We start from the raw sequence: 6239 nt of genomic DNA, 5'->3' as shown, positions 1-6239 counted from the left end.
TTGAAGGTGGCCGACGACCTACTCGTCCAGCTCCCAGGAACGGCGAGCACCAGGGCGCCAACTGAGGGGGAGGTGTTCGACGACGAGGCGCTCGCCGGCGCCGGGCTTGAGGTTGTTGATGAACCCAGCGCCGGTGGCGGCGGTTCCCAAGAGGACCAGCTCCTTCGAGCCATGAGCTTCAACTTCCAAAAGTTCCAGGTGCTCCATCGTGCCCGCCTGGCGAAGGCAAAATCTAGGATGGCGGCGGTGGACAAGGCGGAGACGGATCTCGAGGAGCGCGTCGCCTAGACGCAGGCCTGGTTCAGCAGGGCCCATGAAGAACTGAAGGCTGCCCAGGATCTGCTTGCTGAGCGCAAACAGGAGCTCATCCTGAAGCAGGCTGATGTCGAGAAAGCCCAGGAGGCGGCGAAGGAACAGGCCACCAAGGATGATGCCGCTCGGCACCAGCACCAGGCTGAGCTGAACTCCCAGGAGGAGGACCTTCCCGTGCGTGAGGAGGCGCTAGCCGCCACACTCCGTGGCAAGGATGAGGAGGTCGAGAAGCTCGTTGCGCAGCGGACCCAGGAGCTAGAGCAGAGGCATAAGGAGGCACTCAATGCTCAAGCCCTGGCCCATGCCGACAAGTTGAAGGAGCTGGAGGTGGAGCGGGATGGGCTAAAGAAACAAGTCCTGGAGCTGACGGATGAGAAGGACGTAGCCAACGATGCTTTGACGAAGGCGCATGCCACAGTCCTCGTCAAGGCCGAGCTGCTCTCCAAGGCCAACGACTCCATCAATGACCTGAAGCTAAAGATGGAGGGCTTTGAGGGGACACTTTCGGATGTCAGGGCCCAGGAAGAGACCCTGACCAAGGACCTGGAGGAGGAGAGGCAGCTGCGGATGAATGATGCCGCCGAACACAAGGAGTATGCATAGGGCATAAACCGTTCGGTCTGCCGCCTCGCCGACCTCGCTGGCAGGATCACCACGAATCTGGCTGCCATGGGGGATGTCCAACATGAGGTACTCCCCAGAGCCAAACGTGAGTCCCAACACCAAACTGACCCTGTTCTTCGAGGGCGTTCTTGGAGCCCTGGAGCAGCTCCGCTCCTACCGGTCAACTTATCTGGCCAATGAGTCCCGGAGGCTCTGCCAGGGCGCCCTGACCAAGGTACTCACCAAGGTAGTGTTCTGGAACCCCATCGTCAACTTTGCCAATGCGTTGGAGAGCTTGCCGGAGGAGGCAGACCTCACGGTGCTCAAGGAGTGTATCAAGGCCATCATCGATTGCGTCAATGGAGTTGAGAGGGTGGAGGGCCAGCGCCGGGACTAGGCACCCCGTTTCTCATTGCCGCTGCGAGTTCAAGATCAAGGTAATTTTATCTTCAGTTAGAACCACGGCGATTATTTGATGTAATATAACTCTGAAGTACTTTAACATCGAGTATGTTATCTTCATGTTCGATCTTTCTTTTTATGTTTGCACCCTACGCTTGGTGAGATAAGGCTGTCGGCGCATAAACCCATGACGTGGTGCTTTAAGGACGGATCCATAGCACCTTGCCGGGAGGGCCCTTGCTGCCGGGCAAACCACCTTGCTGCTCCCAGCACGGTCGTTTGAACTGTCGAGCAGACTCGAAAAAGGACAAGAGCATTGCTGGTAGTGGGTAGGCCACCTTGCTGTTCTCAACGCGGCCGCTTGAACTGTTGAGCGGACTCGAAACAGAGCAAGGGCGTTGCCAATAGTAGAAGGGTCCCATTGCGTGCAGGTTTCCCATACAAGGAACGAGATCTTTCGAGGAAGATAGACTTATATAAATGAAATTAGCCAAAATTTTACATGACTTAGGTTTTTAGGGCCACATGGATGATTGTCGAAGCTACGGACGGCACTAGGGGGCGACTGATCGACGTCGCCCTCTCCCTTCGAGCCATCCCCATGAAAGAGTCGATGCGCTGACCTTCAAGCCGGATTTTCACAGCTTTGCGCCCCCTACCTGGCATGGCAAAGATGTCGTGGGAAACGACACCTATGGGATCACGAAGAATCCCTTTTGCTACGGTTGGCGGGCGCGGGGCTATGGAAAGAGCGGGTTTGAGGGATCAACACGGGGGGATTATCCAGGTTCGGGCTGCAAGTGATGCATAATACCATACTCCTTCTGGTTTATGTTTATCTGATGTTCTTGGACTAGCTACAAAGCGTGTAGGGTCCAAAAAGTCTGAATCCTTCCTCAGTACGCCATGGGCCTCCTTTTATAATCAAATGGGGCTGCCACAGTGGCACACAGGAGGTGGAAAGTTGTACAGTAGTCGAGTCTATCTCCTCGCACCATAGGAAAAACACATTTAATGCGCTATTGACGTGCCCTTCTTGCTTTATCGGGGACGACAAGGAAGCTCGTCCCAGCTGTCGCCGCCTTGCCTAGCTCCGACGTGCGTCCGAACTGACGAGGCGTGTAGTGCCACGCTAGCTGGCTGCTGAGTTGGTGCGGTGGCAGAGTCTTCGCAAAGATCTTCATGCTACCATGTAGGTGCTTGCTGAGTTGGCCTGGAAGCTGCACATTGCCACGCATGTGCTCGCCTAGTTGGTGGGCTGGTAGCTGCGTGGGAATGACAGTGGAGTCTTGGCAGGTGGGGGCCTGGCTGCGGCCCCACGAATGTCTTCGGCGAGAGTCTTGCCAGGGCCCGGCAAGGGTCTTGCCTCGGCGTCGTGGGCGTCCCTAGCAAGGGTCTTGCCGGGGGGCTCTCGTGGGTATCCTCGGCAAGGATCTTGCCGAGGATCTTCGTCTTCTGATTCTCATCTAGTCTTGTATGTTCTTGGTCTTCACAAAGACATGCATGCCACCATGGAGGCACCTCCTGAGCCTTGGTTCCAACATGGGTGATGGAGTCGGAACTCTTAGGCTCATGGGTGGCAACCCTGCTGGCATTGGGCAAGTTACCCCGGCAAGGTTCTTGCCGGGGCTGTGGAGGCCGCCCCGGCAAGGGCCTTGCCGGGGGAGTTCACCTCGCCCTCCTCCTTTTCGTGTTTCTGGCTCGGCATTGTTCCGATCGCCTTGCGACTTTGCTTCCTCTGCCCTGCCAAGCGTGGCTACCGGCGTGGGGTTGCGACTGCCCGTGCACAAGTAAACGGGTACAAGTAGGACCCCTACTTTTGTACACCAACAACTATTGTGGACGAGGGCGCCGGTTAAGCAGATCCGGTGCGGTGGACCATGATGGCGGTCAAGGAGATCTGGAGCGGTGGACAAGCCAGTCGCTGAAGCGGCTCCGGTGAAGTGGTGAGTTGGCAGTTGGGGGTTCCAAGGTGCGGAAGGTAGACCGGTGGGGTGTGAGATTCAGCGCTGCGGCAGAGGATTAGATTCGGTGACTTGCCGTGGTTGGTGGGGGGTCGGTGAGGGGGAGGGGAGGGGCTCTAGGGAAGAATGTTCAGGGCAAAGAGGGGAAAACAATGGAGTTACCAAAGCAGCCCTTTTCCATTCATGTGGCAGGGGTAAAACGGGAATATCACAGGGCTAGACTTTCGGGCACGAGATATTTCGATGTGAGCGAGAAGTTTCAAAGCTTTTGGCGCCTAAAATTATAAGTGTTCTGCTCTTTTACGGCCGACTATGATATCATGGCCAAGAACTTATTAGTTTTGCGCGCAAAAAAGTGCAAGTTTTGAAAATCAATGTCTCCAACTCGAAACTTAGATTGTCCATTCAATTCGAATATGGATCAATGAGTTAGTACTAGCAAATACCATCATACTGTCCAATTCAAATGAAATTCCAAATGTGTTTATCCTAAATATGATGACAAAAGCAAAAATGTGTATGTGTATGAATAAAGTGGATGATTATAAAGTTTGAACATGCCCGTATGTGTATATCTCTAGGTTTGATATATGAATTTGAAATCACAAAATCCCAGCATAAAAAATGTACCCCCGTTTAAATGAATTACAAAGGCTAACGATGGAGTCCAATTCCAAAATTCCAATGTTAGGTTTGTAATTCTGGTACATCAAGGTATATCACGCATGTTCAAAAGTATCGTTGTATCATAATCCAAACTGTGAAACAAATTGATCAACCATGAGTGCACACACTATTGACCATATATATCTCAATTACGCTAAAGTCCCTCAAATATAGACACCTCACTCTTTATCTGAAGCCAATTCCCCCCCCCCCCCCACATGCACAAGTCGTTCTCTCCCCCAGACACGAACACATGAGCACATTAACACCCCCTCTCTTCTAAAGTCCGGACCCCAATATAGGTCTCTATCACTTTGTCTCTCGAGCATGCACAAATCTCTTCCCCCACTCTCTAGGTCTCCCGGCATCTCTCTTTGCCAAGCACACGCACTATGTAGAGTGTATCTTTCCCATACACACAAAACGTCGCCCGCAAATGTATATCTCCCTAGTTATGTGTTTCTCGCACACTCACCTCACACACCACCCCCACTTCAAACAAGCACACTTTGTCTCCTTGTGCACCACTCTACCCTTTTTATCTCTCCCACATGCGGACCTGCCCCAGCTCCTTCCCTGTATACATATATGCCGTGACTCTTTCCATAGCTCCCTAATGTATCATCATTCTCAATCTCGCATGTTGTTCTCTACACCGTCTATTCTAGATCTCTCATTAAGTCCCTACCACACACACGATGACTCGCTTCCCTTGCGTCTCCGTACATAGGCCAATTTCGAACAACATCAACATTGTCTCCTTATCTATACACCATTTATGGACACAAACGACCCCTCTGCCCCCTCTCTTCCTATCTCTCTCTCTCTCTCTCTCTCTCTCTCTCTCTCTCTCTCTCTCTCTCTCTCTCTCTCTCGCTCGCTCGCTCTCACACCCCTCTCCCACACGCACTCGATGTCTCTTCCAAATAGTCTGCTCCCCGGCCACACCCATGATATCCCGCTACTACACATGCCTTTGTCTCTCTATGACACACATTTCACACCATTCCCCCTTCCCTTATACTAGGTTTACATAATTATTGGTCTCTCTACTCCACATACACACACTCCCTCTCACACACAAATGCGCACACAAACACACACAAACACACACAAACACCCATTTATTTGGATCCTCATCTCTCCCCATGTCCGCATGTGTATCTCACTCACTCTCTAATTATGTCTATGTGTCTCCATGTTACACAACACAAAGCCCCATGTACATGTCTCTCTCTATCCTCCACACACATAGACACAAAGAATCTCTTATCATTGCCTCAGTCTCTAGACATATCACACATGCACACTGTCTCTCTCTCCCGCAAACACGTCGAACAAGGGTTTCCCCGTGAATAACTTACCATCTATTCATCAATAGTCGTGGCAGTACGGCGAACACGAGATGTGAAAAAGAATAAATCTACACTTGCGTAGACCACCTAGTATGACTACTAGGACTAGAGGAAGCCGAAAATGCGCCGCCGTTACCCCTTCCTTATCAGCGACGGGAAAACCTTTGTTTTACACAATCGAGAAGTCTTTGTGCTAAGGCCCCACTTGCTGAGGCTTTGAATAGAATGTAGATCCTAGTTTATGGAAACAAGTATCGATAATATGTTTGTATCTCCATACTTATATATCCTCTCTTATAAAAAACTGAGTTGGTGATGATGGTACGCGTGCCATCTTACAAGATAGACCGTCCAATCTATATCTGACGGATGGAAATTAAACTAAAAGATACCCGCACCTCTCTCCACACTTCCAGACAAGGCCTTCCCTCGTTCATCCTTATCTCCAACAACCTCATTGTTGAGAAATTAAAAAAGGAAGCCTTTGGAACAAACTGGCCTGGTGGCCGCTGCCGGCGTTGTCCATCCCCATGCCTCTGCTCAGTCCGACCACCAATCACCACCACGCCCCACTCCTCTTCACCTTATCTCCTATTTCTCGAGATATCATTAGTTTTTCCACATGGGATTACTCCCGCATGGGTCAATCACAACAAGTGTTTTGTGAAAAAATGCATCTTGATGTTCCGTGCAATGCACGGACATCTTGCTGGTACTCCTACAGAAGACTAAGTTGGTGATGATGGTGTGTCTGCCATTCGTCATTTCTGACCATTAGATCTACATCTAACGACTGTGAGGTAAGCTGTTTCCTTTTCTCACCAACATCCCACTTCTCTACCAATTTCCAGAAAAACCAGTAATTAGTATCTTAAAACCAACCACATCCCTCCCTCACCTCACCAAAACAGCCCAAGGAATATATTCTGATTGAAAC

The sequence above is a fragment of the Triticum aestivum genome, chromosome 1A (assembly GCF_018294505.1).
Source record: "Triticum aestivum cultivar Chinese Spring chromosome 1A, IWGSC CS RefSeq v2.1, whole genome shotgun sequence".
Lineage (NCBI taxonomy): Eukaryota > Viridiplantae > Streptophyta > Magnoliopsida > Poales > Poaceae > Triticum > Triticum aestivum.
This window is presented reverse-complemented; position numbering follows the sequence as displayed.